Genomic DNA, 19,831 nt, shown 5'->3' with positions numbered 1-19,831 from the left:
ACAGTATATCACTCATTTGGTAAAGCTGACTAATCATGGAGTTCAAATAAATAATTTAATATAGTTATGGAAATGCACAATCCCATCTGTGAACACAAGCAGACTTGAGACAAAGAATAGCTCAGTTTAATGCCACATAATGTGACCAATAATTTTTACATGCTTTTAACAGTACCAAGCATTGTATTTATTTTTTTTAAAGTTGACATTAATTTCTTTGTGTCTTCTCAAAGAATATATGTGTGCATGTGTAACCATATATACATCCATAACTGTGGTTGTAAGTGCCCACATGACAGGCAGTGTTTAGGCCACCTACACTTAAGCATGTACTTCAATATCAGTAACAGGGAGAGGCGGATTTCTCCAAAGAATGGTTCAAAATAATCGAAGTGCAAGACCCCCTAAGCGCATGAAAAACCTGAAGATGTTTGATTTGCAATGCCTGGTCCACTGTCCTCATCTGACAGATGACCTGAATGAGGACACTGCAGTCCCCACTTCCACATCCAACAGACGGTCTTAAGGAAAAGCCTGATAGACTTACAGCCTCACTCTGCCCATCTGCTAAGTCAAGACAATGCAACTGATCCCTCTTGTAAAGTAATCTGAGGGTTCAATATTACAGTCTGTGGAGTATCATAAAGACCAAAAAAAATCTCACAGATAGCTACAGTCTTATGGTAGAAATGCAGCTAGTACCTTAGCTAGCTTGGGTATTTTTACACCACACTTCACAAACAGCCTTTAAAATTTGTCTATGTAAGCACTTGATAAATTATATTGAAACCTAGGTAAGGTGAAGTAAGAATGGAAAAATATGTCTGTGACCTAAATACACACCCCTTTACAAGAACATCTGCTTAAAGGAATGCATAAGGACTGGGCAGTAAAGTTTATAATTGTAAAATAATGCTTTGTCTTTTCTATGATAACAAACCCAGCCTTAACTCTGCTGAGGTTTGAACTAATTACACAAAACCATAAATGACAGTTGCTATCAAGCAAAATCATGTTTCTTACAGACCTTAAACATCTGCTTAATGTATTTTCATTATATGAGAACTTCAGATGTGCAAACATTAACGAGTTGCTTATCAGTGACTTATAGAGCTACACCACTGTGTTCTTCTGGTTGGGTTCAATGAACAGAGACATGATTTAAAAAAACAAATAAACAAACAAACAAACATAAAAAACAAACTTGAAAAAACAACTCATTCCCCCCCAGAAAAACATTCCTCAAATAGGAGATTAGTCTTATTCATTGATTTCAAATACCAAACTAGTTTCTTCTAAATATCTGTTGATTATCTGTATGCATAGTAAAACCAGTCCAAAAAAAGGTAATGGTGCATTATTTAAAGCACCTCAGTATTGACAGTTTGTCTGATAAAAGCTGGTTTTGGAGGATAAAAATCTCAATCTGCCAGTCTTTGCTCTTTCTTATAGGATATATGGGGTTTTTTGCTCCCAATTCAGGAGCTTCTTAAAAATTCTGCTTCCATTCTTTGAAATTTCAAATTCCATGGAGCTTTGTTTGCTGGAAATGGATAAAAAAATTTTGTACCAATCAAAACCAAGTAATAGAGTAATGGAGACACTAACACTTCAGTATTAGGTTCTGCAGCATTTCCTTAAAACAGTATCATGTAATATTCATTCTATATTTGTCATGCAATGTTCATGTCATACATGAAGTTACAGAGTGCTTCAGGGACTTGTCTAAGACTACCCATCAAGTATATGGTTAAATTGAAACACTTCACCCTGATTTATCACTGTCTATATACACACTTTTTAAACTACAGCACTGTTGACCAAGGGAAATAAGTTTTCCACTATAATTAATGCTAGCGAGATATATATGTTAGATTATACATAAACTTTATAGGCAATGTTGGGGTTTTTATATGGTTTCCTCTTGTGGCCTTTGCATATCTATATCCTTCCTCTAGGAGAAGATTAATAGAGTCTCTTCTATTAATACAATCATTTTATATTGGTAGGTGGTTTTGGCTATGCATTTCCTCCCCTTCCTGCTGTGTCAGTTGCCACCTTCATTTTGCATTGCCTACAGCCAACTGTGGCCCATGGTGTCATGGTGGCTGATTCAGCTTAGGTCCTTTTACAGGCCAGGTCTGCCACGGCTAACTAGCTGTTATCTGTCCAAACTGGAGCTCATGTTCATCTGCATGGTACAGATGACTCACTGGTATTTAGCTGGTTTTATTCAATCTGATAAGACTGATAATTCTTAGTACTGACTGTATTAGCAGAAATGTAATTCTTAATCAGGAGCAGGAGCTCTTGTTAACAGAATTTTTCATACCTTTCAAGTTTTATTTATCAGTCTGAGATAAAGGTTGAAACGTCACAGGAATGTCAGTAGTGGTGCAGTAACAACTGTGCTTCTCTAGCATGCACACATGCACTCTGGTACACTAATTTTGGATGTTGGAGACATTTATCCCCAGTTGTTTTATAACTTTGCATATGTTCACCAGAACTATCACCATGAATTAGCATAGCATGAACCAACAAAGTGGTTGAGTTACAGTGTCTGCATTGCAGGACAAAAGCACTAAACAACACTTTTAATGTGGGTAATAAAGAACAGTGCTATCAAATTAAGTTACTTCAGGAATTAAACTGGACAAAGTACAACAACTTCGGCTGGTATTTTGTCCTAATAGCAGAGTCAAGGATCCTGTCCAAGAGAAGTCTTATAGGATCCTCAGCAGCTGTAAATGGAAGGAATCTGGTTTTCAATCTCATTTGTAAATTGTTCAGCCAGCAACACAGTGCCCCCTAAGCCATGCTTGGGCATCAGATTTGCTCCTATTTAAAGGAAAGTGATGTCTGACACACTATTTCTCCTGTCATTTTTTAGAAAAAGCAAGTGAATGGTTTGTTTGTTGGATTATTTTTTCCTCTTTGATTGTTTTTATTTTAAAAAAAAAGAGCCCCACCTTAATTTGCATTAGGTAACTAGACCATCCTATGCCTTCTTCAGAAGTATCTGAAATTAAATGTTCTGTCAAAGGCAGTGGAGTAGGTTAGGGAAGGCTTTCAGTTATTTCTCTAAATCAGTCTTCTTACCTTTACAGTTAGGCAAAATGTCAAATATATGCCAAACTTTTAAATTAATTTTATATTTTTCCAAAAGACAAACAGTTACTATCATTCAGTAAAAGGATAATTAATGCAGAAGGAAGACTTCAGTGTTTTCACACAATTGTGTATGGTTGACTGCAGTACAGAAGTGAAGATTTGGAAATGTAGGAGCTATGCTTAGTGTCTTGGAATGAAAAATAAATTCTGTACCTTGAATAGAGGCAGTAGTTTTATCACCTGTGCTGATAATTTTACTTGTGTTTTCCATTGTATTTCTTTTGATTATGAAAAACTAATGGGGCATTGATGCACATGAAATTGAATTTACCCCAAACCCTAACCTGAACGATGAACTACATTGAAATATAAGAAATGTTCATACTGCTTTACTGAGATCCACTCAGAGAAATACATGCAGGCATCTACATTTACCACGTTTCATTGGTTTCTGTACCTTGTCCTTCTTGTATCTTGTCACTCATGTGCACAAAACCAACTCTCACAGGCACACACTGACACACACACAAACACACACACAGGTTCAGCACTATGTTGTTTTCAAAGATACACGTTAGTGAAGTCATCCAGAGGAACTCTTTGCTTACCGAAACACTCAGTTCTGGACGACTGACAGTTCAGTTGGTCAAAATGTAGTGTGAACTAAAGGTACATAGTAGTTTTTGTTCATTAAGAAAGGTATTGTTGGGGTGGGCTAGGGGGAAATTAAGAGAGGATTTATTTCTGGTTGTGCGTTATTTACAGTGCCCTTTACAAAAAGTGAAGTTGGATATCTGCAGGAGGTCTTTTGCTGCAATTTCAATCTTCAGTTATCACATAACACTACAAGCATGTAAAAATAAAATAAAATAAATAAATAAATAAATAAAAAACAAACCACAAAAAACAACCTGAAACTGCTATTCAAATATCAAGGTTAATGTTCTTCATACACAGTTCAACATAGCATGCTTTTTTATTGTACAGAAATGCTCACATATGTGAGTTGAGCTAAAGAATCTGCCTGCTGTCACCATTAAAATGCATCTGCACATTATCCCCATAAGTTAAGGAGCAGAACTGTAGGTATTGCAAACACGGTCACACACAAACACATATACAGAGCGCCGCTACCTTTCTATGCCTGTATTTTGCAGGTCCCTTTGCAACTGCTTAGGATAAGCAAACGCGTTTCTACAGCATCACAAGGGTAAGGCTTACGTACCAGCGGTAACTTTAACACAGACAAATTACAGGTTGTGGACCCGCTATGATAGCATTATTGCACAAAATATTTTGCGCTGCTTAAAAGGCTGTGTTAGCAGTACCGCTGTTCAGAAATATCCATGTTGCCACATATTAAAGTGTCATTTTATTTAAGCCTTACCTTGGCTGACTTGCCCTAACTGGTGACAAGGCACACTAATTTATAAGAAGCAAATGGGGACTTTTCGCAGTGCTAGCGGCACAGCTGCTCGCCGTCCTCAGAGAGGCACCCGGCTTCGCGTCCCTCGGAGCCCCCAGCCCCGCGCCGCGGATCCTGCAGCGCCGGCAGCCCGGGCGATTGGCCGCGCCGCCCGCCCCCGCCCCGCTCCGCGCCCGCCCGCCTCGCCTCCCCGCCCGCCCCCGTCCTTCTCCCCTCCCCGCCCTGTTTTCCCCTTCTCCAATACTTCGGGGCCGCACGCAGCCTCCTGCGCGTAATGGCAGATCCCGGCCAGCCCCTTCACTCGGACAGATGCGCGGTACATCCATCCATCCAGCCGTCCGTCCATTCGTCCTCCCATCTATCCTCCCATACCGATATAACCGCTGTGTTCGGGCACAGGAACATCTTTGTCCGGCAACTGCGCGGCGGCTGAGAAAACCCCCCCTTTCGTGCTCGAGCTGCAGAAGAAGGACGGCTCCGGCTTGGTGACAGCGAGCCCCTAAATTCGGTGCTGGGAAGGGGGGCCGGGGGCCGGGTGGGCTGCGCTGCTGAGCGGGCGGGAGTGCAGGGAAGGGGCGAATCACCGAAAGCGGGCAGTACGGCACTGCTGTGGCAAGCTGGCGATAAATTTTCCTATTTCCGTGCAAAGTCGTCACAGCCTGCTAAACATTCCACTGCCGGCTCGTTCATCAGCTGTCCACATGGTCCGGCGGTGGCTGTAAGATTCAGATTGAATGGTGCCCTTTAATGCCTTCTTCCAATCCTGATGGGGCACAGGAGGTGCCACATTGGCAAGCCAGCCCCTTCCAGATCAGCCCCACTCCTTTAAAGATTTCCTGCCCTCTAAGACCCCTATATTCATATTAGTACACCATTGGTTGTAAGTTGGTTGCTAATTTGTGCCCTTTCAGGCTGGTCTGGATCAAGGCAGGCTGGCTGATGCAGAAGTCATTCAAAAATCTGGACCTTTACTCTGAACACCCCTTATTCAGAATTAAGACTAATGGCATTCTCCTGATCCAGGGTTTCAGCAATGAGGCAACCGTGTCAGACTCTGCTATCTAACCTGCTAAGGCAGTGTATTAAAAATGCAATTAACATGCAAGTGAAAGCCCTGGCACATATCCCGCTGGTGCAAAGGAACCTTGCTTCCAGCCAGCAGAATGTGTACCCTGGAGTAAGCAATGAAACCAGAGAATGTGTAAGTCCCAAAGCTCTGGTAGGAAATGGCAGGATGGAAGAAAAGAAAGCTCCTGTTTTGTTTTTTTTTTTTTTTTTAATGTATTAAAGGTCAGAAGCAGCATCTGAAGTATAAATGATAGGTACCCCATGTACAAATGATCTGGATTTGAAAAGGAGAGCTGAAAAGAGGAATTCTACAATTTAACACAACCAGGAGGGAAGCTGTTACACCACACTGGATGGAAAGAACAACACTGCTCACCGAGACGACTTAGAGTGCTGGATTTTGAGAACTTTTCAAACAAAAGCGCTCTGAGCTGCTCAGCAATATACATTAAAAATCATTTCTCTAGCAGGGCAGGGGACTGAAGGCAAAAGCAGCTAGTTGTTTGAATTTGGGGGATGTAAGCTCTTGGAGGGAATGAAATAGAAGCTGTTTCAGTTTGCTATTTATACATCCTCTGGCTTGCAACTGCAGCACATATGAATCAATGCTTTAATACACAGTCTTCAGAATGTTCTCTCTCATGCAACTTCTGTGAGGTTGTGCAAAGCTCCAGATTCAGATCTCATAATCCGGGGGATGGGCTGCTTTTATCCAGATGCTTTCACTATTTTATTGCAGTATGGCAGAAGTAAATTTCAAATCTCCCTGTCGGGGAGATAGTTACATTAGTAAGGTGAAGGGGAGAAAAAGGAGGGGAAAAAAGGAAGGAAAAGACACACCTTCCCTTTCATTCTCTAAGGGTCCAGATAATTTCACATGAAAAAGAATTCATGTCAAACCATCCTCCAAAGATTCCCTCGTCAGTGCATGAAGTAAAAGAGAGAAAATATAGGGTTGCCTTTCAGCCTACCTACCATTACATCAAATGCTGCTTAGGTGTAACAACCCAAGGATGCAGACGAAAACAACATGTTTTATTTTAAGGTCTTTTCTCAGTAGGTTCCAGTGAATAAGACAGAATTATGAATATTCAGCAGATACTCAGAGCATAAGCCATCAGCTCATTTGTTTCTGCAATAAGAAATATGACAAGTAGAGGGAAGTCTTGATGCTCCAGAAAAGCATTTAAAAAGTGAAAATCTACAGTTCTTTTTTCTTATATATGTATACATATATATATATATATATAAATAAATAGATGCCTGTACATTTGTATTGACGTATTTCAGAGACTTCTCACAAGCAGGAGTAAAGAATATCTGTGTAAAGAGATTATAACCGGTATTGCAGGCTAATTTGATATACAATGATCAAAGATTTTCTTAAGAATTCAAAATTATGCCATTTCAAGGAAGAAGCTGACAGTTTGAAAACATTAGCCTCAATGAACTCTGACATTTCTTTCAAGCGTACATTTTAAGACTAAGTACTGAGATTTGGTGTTACTGGTGTTAGGTCGATCCTTTCATCAGTTTGAATGCTAAAAGAATCTGGATTTGTCATGGGGACAGAAAGACTCAAGAAAAGAACCTCAAAATGAAGTTACTGTCTGAGACTGCAGCAGTATGGCCAAAGGAATTCCAGGGAAATTTGGGTATAACCCTTTGTGTGCATAGTTTTACCTTAGGAATTCATCAGACTTACACAATTCTAGCAGTGTATCAAAACACAGAACTTTGCCAATCACATTCAGTAAGTCCCCTTCCTAGACTTGAGAGCTTGTGACAATTATTAGAGGGGTAGAAAAAAAGAAGGGGCTCTTTTTGTACCTTCTAATTTGTGGACTTGCTATATGTTTAAGAGCACTACTGAAGAGGTAGAGTAGTTATGAAGGAGCATATATAGCTGTACCAAAAAGAAACCAGTTTCTACAGATTTAAAAAACAAAACATTATTATTTTGCTGTTTCAGTTAAAAATTTAAAGGATATACCCACAAAACCAGTCTCTCTTTGTTGGTTCTTAATATGCTAAACATGTATTGATCATCTTGCAGGTAACTGCTAGAGAACTAATCATCCAGCTAACATTCAACCAGCTATAAAAAGACTAAGTGGTTCATTAATACATAACATAATGAAGATTCTAGGTCATGTATAGATTATAAAGTTCCTGTACCCAAGATAGATATGTTAGGAATGGCTAAGATCATACTGGGATAAGGATGTTGCCAAGTTCAAGTCCAATTCTTCCTTGTTCTTAGACACGTGTACTCTAATAGCTGCAGTCGAAGAAAATTAGCTCAGTTGCTGCCAAGAACCTCTGCTCACACACAGAGAGAAATCATACTGGGAATTTTCATGCTGTTATTCAAAAGCACCAGGGAATAACATAGTTACCCCCACTGCCAGCAGCAACTTTCCAGTCTTACAAACAAATTACAAACAGCTTCCCTTTTTCCTAGATTGAAAGGATAAAAACAAAGGATTCTACCATTGCCTGCCACCAATTTTACATTCACAAATCATTATTTTTATTCTCAGCTCCAGTGCATAACAACCAGTCCCAGTAATATGTCTGAGAACACTGACACTCCCTTCAATCTCTGTTTCTCCTCTTATTAGATAAAACCTTTTTATTTGCAGTTATTACTTAATAAATATTTTTACAACTACCACTGAAATGAATTGTCCTAAAAGTTCGTATGTGATTCACTAATGACAGTTATTTAGAAACTATCATCTAAAAATGTATATCAATAATTGGAATTAACAATTTTACTAAAAGTAATAAGACATAAATATGCAAAAATAATTTTGAAATCAAATGCATTCACAGTACTGTTGCATTTCTATCTTTGGATTTCTAACAGATAATCATAACAAAGTAGATCACAGCAGTCAAATTTTTCATTTACTGATACAAAATGGTGGGACAGAAATTTTTAACTATTCTAGTGGATGAACGCACAACTGAACCTTCTTCATGTTTCTAAAGAAGGCTTTCTGGAGGGTTCCCAGATAATGGCTCTACTGTATTTTTATTTTTTTTTTTAATTTTTTTTTTTTAATTTGGTAATTGGCAGAAATATTCAGAGGGAGTGGATTTAAGGCAATTCATTTTGCATATGATCTCTCTGAATATTCTGTAAGGCCTGCATTTCCTCTAAAAAATTAAAATAGTCGATTAGAAAAAGTAAATTTTTAATACAGGTTAGCAAATTCTACACAATGCTAATTGCAGAGGCAACAGCACTGCTGATATTGTCTTGGCTCCTTCTACACTAAGCATCACTGGAGTATTTTCTAATAAAACAACAACAGCTGTTCCTAGATATATGATGCCAATAACAGTTGCCAGTCACAGAAAACTTGTGATAATATAGTCGCTTGCCTTTAGTATTGCATGAAATGGCAGGTAAAATATGCTGACAGGACTTTAAGAAAACAACATAATACCTGGCATTTTGCTACCTGTTACCATAAAACTGAGCTAATCAGTCCCTCTCTGAATGCAGGAAAGCACAGAAAAAAATATAAAGGGCCATGGTGTGTCAGTCTCTGCATCACAACAGCAAGGGAAAGACAAGAAAGAAGACTCAGCTGAAGGCAATGAAGTGATCGACTCAGACATTAGTAGATCTTTCTGCCCATCCTGTGGAATTTCACACTAGTACATATAGTACACACTATTCAATCAAGAAACTTGCTTAATTGGGATATTTCCTAGGAAACTATATAACTCTGTAACTGCAGATCATATAGTGACCAGTATAAAATGGGATGCTTCTCAGTAACTGTATAATGTTTACGTTTAAAAGGTGGCATTTTTGTAAGTTTAACTCTGGTAATAAAATATTCTGATGTTCCTGAAACTAGTGTGGGCAAAACTAAACTATTTTTCATTCACAGGCCGCTATTGGATCCTCGACAAGGTTCTCTCCGGATTTTCGGAAATGGTTATTTAGATATTCTATACTTATATAAAACATCAGATACAAATATGTCCTATTTTAAATTATGAGCATTATATTTAGTGGAGTTTGGCTCTTACAGCTTGTAGTGAGATATAGACTTCTTTCCCACTGTTGATAAGAGCTTTAATAAATTTTTGCTTAGAGGTAGGAAAACACTAACAAGCAAAGGCTCCTGGGATAATATAAAGACAGATTGTCCTAATATCATCCTGAAGGACATTATTTCTGGGGCATATTATGTACCTTTTATCTTTACTAAGATAAAGAAATTGCGTCTCTTAAACTCAGTATTTAGAAGGCTAACAGGAGATCAAAAAAAAAAAGAAATGTAAAATGTTACAAGATGATGACGAGACTTTTATTGAAGTGAGAATATCCTTTCCTTTGAAACCATAGTGCTGAAGCATGTTGGAGGTATCTTAAGGAAAAACAGGGTAATTTACGATTTAGAATCTTCACTGCAGCTTAGCAGTCCTCCATGCTGTACTGTAACCTATACTCCCTGTCTTATATCTGTATGTTGTTCCAGCTATTCTTTTTTAGTACTTCTTGCCAATATGGAGGTGAATACAGATATTGTTTTGCTCCTTCCAAAAAGGTGCAGGACCAACAACGTGTTTAAATATAGCAATATGTGTTCATAGCTTCATGCCCTGTTAGTGGGCAGCACTGAGAAGAGTCTGGTTTCCCCTTCTTTACCTCCACCGCTTCATCAGGTATTTTTACATTATTGTAAGATCTCCCCAGAGCTTTCTCCTCTCCAGGCCGAACACAGTGCCAGCTCTCTGGTTCACCTGATATGGTGTCTGTTGTGATTCATTAATGATGTACGTGAGTGTTTTCTGGACTTGCTCTAGTACATGCTCGTGTGTCTTTTACTGGGGAGCTGAGAACTGCACTCAGGTGAGTCTCACCAGGACTGAGGCAATGGACAACCTCCCTTAACCTGCTGCTGATGCTCTTCTAATGTAATCCAGGATACTGTTGGCCTTCTTTGTCTCAATGGTAGAAATTTGTACTATATTTGTAGTAGTCATGCCTTATAATAATATTGAGCACTAACATAGGACCAAAACTGAATTTTGAAAATTACTGAACCATTTAGTAGAGCTCTTAATTGTTGAATTGCCTACCCCTTGTGGGACAACTGTGTTTAGTACAGGGTTGTAATATTAGTTAATGTCTAATTCTGGTGCTTCTATTAACTGGATTAATCTAGTTTCCAATTAGAACAGGGAAGAGGATAAATCTGAGTAGATTTCTGAAAGAGGAAGAAACTGAGAGGAAGTGAAACAAAAGGTAAACTTCTAGGTCACTTCCAAATTCAGAAAGCTTAGATGGACAGCACTTTCATTTAGAAGCGTCAAATGAGAAAACAAAGTTCAAAAACATATAAGCACAGTCTGCAGGGTCACCCTTAATGCACTGCAGCTGATGGGGAATCTTCCCTATAAAGGCTAATGAGGAGGCACAGCATCCTTCCTATTCATCAGTGCCTGGCCTTGTGTGTGCATGTCTCCTTCCAGTGTGGTTAGCACAAGTGAGAAATTGTAAGATTTTACTGAAGGTTCTAAAATTCCATTGGAGATAAATCTCTGGTATCACCAAGGGAAAAGGCCCTCCCTGATGCCCCTCTGTAACACTCCTCTAGCTAGGTAATAAGGCAACTGAAGAAATAGAAATGAGAGTCTTACTATCTTTCTTTTTACTTGAAGAAACACCGCAGTTCCACCAGCCAACTACATCTCCCATGTAGGTAATGTCATGACTGTCATTTTTTTAGCTATTTTTAAAAACACAGCCTACTGGAATGCTTCTCAGGATGTGCTTTTCTTTTGCCATTTAATTATTACTGCTCACTACAATTCATTAGAATTAAGAAAAATTAAGTCTATGACTAGTATGATCTATTTAATAGGCCAAATAAGCAACAAGAAATAACCTCTTGTTAGATGGCGACAAACAATGAAGCAGAGACATATGTTTGTTCTGTTCCCCAAGCATAAACAGAACGCAGTTTCCCTGATTAATAAATTTACTTTCATTTTAATTAAAACAGATCATTTAGTTACATTTCCTCTGTTCTGTCAAAGAATTAAATACAGAAATGGCTAGCAGGGGAAAAAATGACAACATTTTCTTTAGTGCCCCAATTGTACTCATAATCGATTACTACCCATCTGTTCACTAAAGGTGTAGGAAAGACACATCATATAAAGCCTTATTCCCTTAAAAAGGCTTGCTAAAGCACTTTGTTTTTTGATCCCATATCTTCCAAATGAAAGAAGTTTTTCACAAAGTAGAATCTGCCAGTTCTCTTTTTGTATAACATTAGATGAACTGTTGTTACCGTTTTACTCTTCTGATTCTTTCTGCCATTAAATCAAAACTCCTGAAGAGCGGCTCTCCCTGAGGAAATTATTGCAAGGGCAATTCTATAGATTCTAGCCAAGAAGGAACAATTAAATAACAGTCATGTGCAAGACAAGATGAAAGACTCTTGTCTTTCTTTCTACTCTTCTCTAGTAGTAAACCAAACAACTGAGCTTTGATTGATGCATATAGTCCAGGAAGGTACTAATTTTCATGTAAGAAACTGAAGAAATGGATTATCAGCCACTTCCCTTTGTAATGTTTTTTTTCTAGTGGACTCCTGTATTTGGTAATTTAATTTACTGACTTTCAGTAGTTTTTAAGGAAATGTGTTCCATCTACTAATAAAATGTCCCATTCTTTCAGGCAAGTTCGAGGTATGTAGGTAAACTGGAGAAATACAAAATGGGACAGGATGCATCCAGCCGTGTTGAGTGGAGTGACTGTCATCACTGGGGAGATACTCTCTGCTATAGAATCATAGAGTGGATTGGAGTGGAACGGACCTTTAAAGGTTATCTAGTTCCAACCAAACTGCCATGGCTAGGGACACCTTCTGCTAGATCAGGTTTCCAACCTGGACTTGAGCACTTTCGGGCAGTGGGCATGCACAACTTCTCTGGACAACCTGTACCAGTGCCTCACCACCCTTGCAGTGAAAAATAAATCTAATCTAAATCTACCCTCTTTCAGCTTAAAGTCATTACCCCCTGTCCTATTACTACATTCCCTTGTCATAACTTGTAGGCTCCTTTAGATACTGGAAGGTCACAATAAAGTCTCCCCAGAGCCTTCTCTTCTCCAGACTTAACAACCCCAACTGTCTCAGCTTGTTTTCACAGGGGAAGTGCTTCAACCCTTTGATCATCTACATTGCCCTCCTTTGAACTTGCTCCAACAGGTCCATGTCCTCCTTATGTTAGAGGCTCCAGAGCTGGATGAAGAAGCCCAGATATGATCTCACAAAACTGGAGTGGAGGGGGAGAATCACCTTTCTCAACCTGCTTTTCATGCTTCTTTTGATGCAGTTCAGGATAGAGTTGACTGACTGGGTTGAAGGTGCACATTGCTATCTATTAAACAAACAGAGGAATTCCCTAGCAACTGTAAAATGGCAAACCATGTCCATCTTCCAAAAATGGCAAGAAGGAAGATCCACAGAATCACAAGGCTGGTCAACCTTACTTGATTCCCTACCAAATCTATTAGGAAAATCCTAGAAAATCTTTCCAGGCTCATGGAGAGGAACCTGACTTGAATAGCAAGTATGGATTTACCAAGAGAAAATCTTGCCCAATTAGCTTGTCTTCCCTGGTGAAACAACTGAATATAGACCAACACAGCAGGGCAAATATCTTTCCTTGACCTTAGTAAGGCTTTCGACACATTCTCTCAACAATATTCTAATTGCCAAACTAAGAGCTTATGGGTTGAGTGGAACATAATGTAGTAAAAGTCTGGCTGGACCATAAGACTCTAAGAACTATGTTTCTCATGGGTGGTCTAGATACTATTTAGCATCTTTGTCAACTACATGAACAGTAGGACAGTATACAAGACGACAGATGAAATCACTTTGGAGGAAGTGGTTCATGCACTGTCAGGATGACATTCAAAGGAATTCCAACAAGCTGAGGCATGGCCACTGAGGTGGTTTGGATGCTGGAAGATTAGAGAGACTGCATGACTTGTGCCTGTTTTGCCTGGAGAAGAGAAAGAAGACACAGCAGAGATCTAATCCCAGTGTGCCAGTACCAGAAACAAAGCAGCAGCAGAGACAGAGCCAGGCTCTCCTGGGAGGTATACAGTAGCAGAATGGGACAGTGGTCACAAGTGGCAATAAAGGACACTGCCATTGGACACAAGGAGGTGGCTTTTCACAGGAAGTGAGGTTAAGCACTTGGACAGGTTGCTCAGAGATATACTACAGTATGATTTTCAAAAGATTTCAAGATTTTCAAAACTTAACTGGCCAAAGTCCTAAGTAATCCAACTTAATTTTGAGTAAGACATACCTTGAGGAGGTCTTTCAATCTATTTTTATTTCAACCTGCAAAACTAAGCTAGATATATTAAAAACGGACCAATCCTTTCTTTTTCTTTCCCTATATTGACAATAATAAAAATATTTTGCAAGTTAGTCACCTACAATAACTCAGCATGCTTGAGTCACACAATGAACCAGTCAGTATAATTTCTCATGTGGTATGAAATTCTATTCTCAGTTGGCTGTGCTAAAGACAATCAAGTCAAACTCTTAGCTTTACAGGATCGGCAATGAGGAAAAGAAAAAACTAACAGAAACTTGCAGTTATTACTAAAAGAGCTAGACTTAACTATATGGATGCAAAGAACAGACTATGCAATAAGAAATGTACTGGGTTTACAGTATTTTTTTAGTGTAGCAGAAAAGCACAATCAAAACCATAACACTATATAAAATTATGATTGGTAAGGAAGAATTAACTAGGTGACCTTTTAAAAAAAATTAAAATAGAAACTTGTAACAAGTTTTTCAAAGCTAAAAATTTATTTTTTCCTTCCAGTCCTTTTTTAATACAGGACTATAGATCGCTGATTCTTTCTCTTTCTTCTAAATGCTTCAATAAAAGTGGAACTTTATTGTTGTAAATGAAAACTCAGTGTCAGTCACTCATGGCTGGGCTTCGCGAACGAAGATTTGGGAAGGGCTCTACCCACATTTGTTGCAAGTGCGTTGGTGGCTGAAAAGGCCAATACGAGACAGGCATGTCCGGTTGCAAAAGGCACAACAGAAAGACTCCTTAGGTGGTATATTCTGCAAGGCACGATTCTTCTTTCTGCGTTGCCTTTTCCCCTCAAGGGTGATCCTGCGTGCTTACTCAAAAGCATCAGCAGCGGCATTATAGATAGTAAACTCAGTGTACAGTATGCAAAAATGTATGCCTGCAGGATTTCACTGCTTGTAACACTTGCAGTATGTGGACTGTTGTATTTAATATGTTTTAAGGTTATACTATCTAATATTAATTTCATTTAATATTAATTTCATTTTGACCTTACTTGCATGCTACATTGTACCATATCCAAAAATATTTTTATCAGTGGAATTTAATGGAATCAGTACATTACCATAACCTAAATGAATAGGCAAAAATCAATTTCCAGCATTGTTCTTTTTTGTCCCAATGCAATATCAGTATTAATAAACAGACATTATTAAATTCCAACATGGACATTATTAAATTTAGGATTTTATTTCCATGGCCAAGACCTGAGTCCATTAATATGCCTTTTAAATAATAGTGTATTTTCTAATTTCATTGCTTCTGCTGCAGTGCATGTTTTTTAAGCCTATCTATTGTAAAAGGTTCATAAGTATCATCTAAGTTGGAAGATAAATCACTCTTTATCTAATGTTAGTTATTAACATGCTTCTGTTACTTTTATGGAAACATGAGTCCAAAGAGCCTGTTACAGAACATGCATTTTCAAAACTAGTTGGGGGACAGCTCAGACTTTACTGTATGGAAAGAGCAGAATTTCTCTAAAGTCTTTATGCTGCTAAGGGGAAGGAAGAAGAATCCAGAAACAGAAACATGGCTTGAGAGCAGCTGCCTTTTAAGGCTGTCCAAAGCCCTTCCCAAACCTAGAGGGGGAAGCCAGATGATGTGCTAAGTGTGGCATCCAGCTGTACTGGTGTGATCCCAAGGGGCACTGCAAGCCTGAGGGCAGCAGGGTAGGCAGGAATCAAACATTGCATGCATTGAACCAGCCACCAACAGTTAACCCAGGAGTAGATACACACAAGGAAAAGACACTTTAATACCTATAGGCCATGTGGGAGGCTTCTACTTGAAAGACAATAGCTGATACACAGAAGTTTTCTTCAACTTTTTTTTTTCTCTGTTTTTTAACCTGGTCACACTTCTACCTCCCATGAGTAGGGTTTGCTCCAGCACTTGCTTGTTAATAAACACTTAAAAAACTCTTGCTGGGTTAGATTTACTCAGTGAGTTCAGCACTACAACAGGACAGGGAAACATGCAGCCCTTGGCCTCTTTGAAGGGTGAACAGCTCTGGAGGGGTGAATATAGCAGAAGGCAAAGCCATCTGGCTTTCAGACCAGTGAAGGCCAGCTTCTGGGCTGACAGGTACTTTAGCTTTAAACTGCTGATAGTACTAAGAAGCATTCATATAAATGGATGAATTTCAGAGTACTGAAAAAGTCTACAGTCAGCTTAAAAAGCCTCGGCAGAATTTCAACAAGAGTCAGGAAAGGGATTGTGAACATATTTTTGCAAAAAATGACTCATTTCTTTCACTACACTCTTTCCTCAAACAAAAACAGTGATATATAATGTAAAAAATTTGTAGATAAAACCAAACACTAGTGCCTGATACAGATAACTATTTTATTATTGAAGTTACCATCATTTAAGCATGTAAAGCACCTTAAACGCAACTAATGCAGAGTAATAACTGCATAATAACACATAGACAGGAAAATCCGCAAATAAAGAAAATGAATAGTTTTAAAAAATATTTTTTTTTCAACAAAAATTCACACTAATACCTGAAAAAGAGATTTCCATCATAGCTATACTCAACACAAATGTTAATTGTATTCTGCAATGAAAAGAAAACCAATCATCCATACACTGAAACTGGTTCTGATTTTGAATTTACAATCTTCTTATCTATCTTCTATTTTTAGTGTCCTATTGATATAACATCTTCAGTGTCATATGCTTTATCAAAATAAATATCCCATGTCTTCACTGCCAATGCAATCATGTAAGTTATCAAAAAAAATTATAGGCTAGACCAAACTATGAAAAAACTGAGTAAGAAACAATGTTTATTGATGTATAATATGTCAAAATTTAGGACTGTTAAACTGATGACTCATGTCAGTCTACTGTGATTAAAAATTGTTTATTGACTTGTGAAATAGATAGAATTTCATAATGTCAAGGAAATACCAAGAAGCAGACATGTCTGATTATTTTTAGAAATTCAAATCTCATTAATGCCTCAGAGATACCACCATTTTGGTGCACATTAAAGTTACATCCCATGTGGTTCTTAGGTAAACCCAAAACATTTCTTGAAAGACATTTCCAGCTTAACTTAAGGTAGATAAAATGTCTTTATAACATGTTGCAGGTATCAATGTTTTAAACACTAGTGTGTCTTTTCAGCTAGCACATTTTCTGTGAAGACTAGCATGTTGAACTAATGTTTTGAGTGAGAGGCTCTAGCCACAAAACATATCAAAATGCTCATCATTGACAATGTTTTAAACAACAAAACTGGGACGATTACAGAGATTACACTCTTGGTTTGCCTGATAAATTGGATAGAACTGCCAATAGAATAACGTTTAGTCAACATCAAAGATGACGTCCTCAAAATTGAAGACACTCTTCCCTATGTTTCATAGCTGCCACGTGAAAGATGCGTGATCATCCACATATACACTTCTGCTCTTTCTTATTGAGACAGTCATCAGATAAATTCTGAAATCAGTTTATTTCTTCCCTCTGATTAAGAAAGCAGGCAAAACACATTATACATATATAAGGAAACAGGTAAAACACCAAGTTATGGAATTCTAGTTTCTATAGTATCTGAATCTTCATTATGACCCTTTTCTTCTTTTCCCCTTTTCCACCCTTTGGTTTATCAGAGTATCAGAGTGTACGGAAATGACTGGGGGTAAAATTAGAGAAAACTGTGAAATTATAGTCACACTCTAACAGAAGTTATATCTACAGAGATTATAGGGTGAAATGCAGTTGCTATGCCTGTATGGGATGCGGTCAGCATGCCTGACTTCCCACACACCATACATGCAAAGGCGAACAAAATGGAGGGCGTAGTGGAGTGGAAACACCACAGCCAGGCTCTGCTGAAATCCTTGCAAGGGAGGGAACCTGGTGGTACCTCATATCTGATAAGCCACATAACAGCTGTCAACCAAGGGAGAAAAAAAAAAAAAAAGATGTCTTGCTGTTGAACCAGCAACCATGGTGAGATCACAGATGTAATACTGATGTACACCTCAATCCTGAAAGTTATGTAATGCTGACACACACCTCCATCCATAAACTACCTGCCTCCAAGGTACAACCACCCCTGAGGGAGCTTGCATTCTCTATTTTATTGACTATATCTTGGAATTTTACACCAATCAGTGACAAAGGTATGCATGACTAGAGTCACTCAAGCTCCACATAAACACAAAAAATAGTATAAAAGTAAGTTAAGAATGGGAAGAAGTTAAAGAAGACTCCATAGTACCTTCTGGGATCAGTGGATGGGCTGATGCTGTCTTCTTCCCCATAGGGACTCCTATTGGGTGAGAACCATGCTCTTATGCACACTAAATGATTATCTTGAGCTAGCTTTGGTTAAGGATGAGAGTTTGTTAGCATATTACTTTGAATCCACTTTTGCAGTCAGATACTATCACCAGCAATCCTTGAACCTGTCACAATTTTATTAATAAAAAGTGTTATTCCATAAACTGTTAGTGTGAGTCCTTCACGGGTACTGGCAGTCACTGGCAACAGGTAACAGACTCAAATAAGGATGTGGAGGCCTGGAAAGGAGTCTCTCTGTTTGGCATGTGACCCTGAACAAGTCAGTCAAATCACTCTCTAATCCAGTGGACTGCTCAGTGAAGAGTGTCCGCAACAGGACACTGGCAGACTGATCAGGCACAAGGGTCTTGGCTTTCCTGAGGTACTGACAGACTAATTAGACAGAAAGGGTTTGAGGGAATCTCCCATTTTCACATGACACAGAGGATCTTTGCTATCTCCTGTACTATGTTGCTTAATAGCAAATGTGTGCTTCAATATCAAATTTTTTAATAGAGCACATCGCCATTATTTTTATCACATCATAGAGGTTTTTTTTACTTTATTTCTTTACAAATTTCTTTACATTCCACTGAATGCCATCATGCACCACAAAAGAGACATAATTTTGCAAGACTTTGTGCAATTTTAGTTTGTGTCATCATAATACCAGATTAGTCCCTCAATTCTGAATACTTTCATATGTATGGCCTAACTATTTTACAGTGAACGGTTTCCACGATCACAGTAGGTCATCATGTGCTTGCAGGGTCTTTAATATGTTTCTGCTGATCTGCTTTCAATAACACACTTTTAGAATATTTATATAGTTTAGATTTTGCAAATGTTATCACATACTTTAACTTCCAGAAACACATCACTATTTCTTGATTACTTAAAATAATGTTTTCATATTTAGTAGGTATTACTCATGACCAAAAAAAAATTTTATTGGAATCTGTATTTTCTACAATGTTAAAAGAATAATCTTCAGCAGCAATCTGGAGATCATTTAGCAATGAACACTAGAGATATATTAAAATAAATTATGTTAAATGTTTTATAAACTTCAGATCAAGTCCTGTAAGATACTACACTGAGGAGCCGCATAGCACATTCAGTTCACCATTACACTTCAGTAAATCTACAATAAGCAAGAGTTTGTCAGTTCTTTACTTCTCAGCCAAGATTTAAGTCATGTACTTTGAACTGTGTCAACATGATTAATTACATAAAGAACTCATTAGTGGGACCTCTTAAAAATACAGAGATTAATGGAATGTGAATTGGGAATCAAATACTGTTAACAATTTCACTACTGTTTCCACATACCATTTACAAGTATACATTACAGTTGATAGCCATCTAGCAGTTGGATTACTACAGAAAGATGGAAATGTGTTAGCAGATAAAAGATAAAAAACCCCCACATCTTCAGCCTACAATGTGGATGTAAAATACTCCTACTGTGGAGATTTATTTTCTGCATGCGAAAAGTATTACAGTGTTCTGCATGTTCTAGGAATA

General features: G+C 38.2%; 1 protein-coding gene across 10 annotated transcripts in view; it reads right to left on the bottom strand.

The window, feature by feature from the left end:
• Window positions 1–19,831, bottom strand: part of CDH18 (cadherin 18) — a 487,011-nt gene that overhangs the window by 228,679 nt on the left and 238,501 nt on the right. For 3 of the 10 annotated variants that reach the window (XM_051799308.1, XM_051799310.1, XM_051799315.1), the window contains exon 1: window positions 4,502–4,723. The exons of the other annotated variants lie outside the window; for them this stretch is intronic. The gene's annotated coding sequence lies outside the window, so the exon portion shown is untranslated. Of the gene's footprint in view, window positions 1–4,501; window positions 4,724–19,831 lie in introns of those variants that run through there. 10 annotated transcript variants of the gene reach the window in all.

This window comes from Manacus candei, unplaced genomic scaffold, assembly GCF_025592945.1.
Source record: "Manacus candei isolate 608988 ecotype Guabito, Panama unplaced genomic scaffold, ASM2559294v1 h1tg000049l, whole genome shotgun sequence".
Lineage (NCBI taxonomy): Eukaryota > Metazoa > Chordata > Aves > Passeriformes > Pipridae > Manacus > Manacus candei.
Note: the sequence above shows the minus strand (reverse complement) of the source record. Positions and strands in the feature narration are given on the sequence as shown.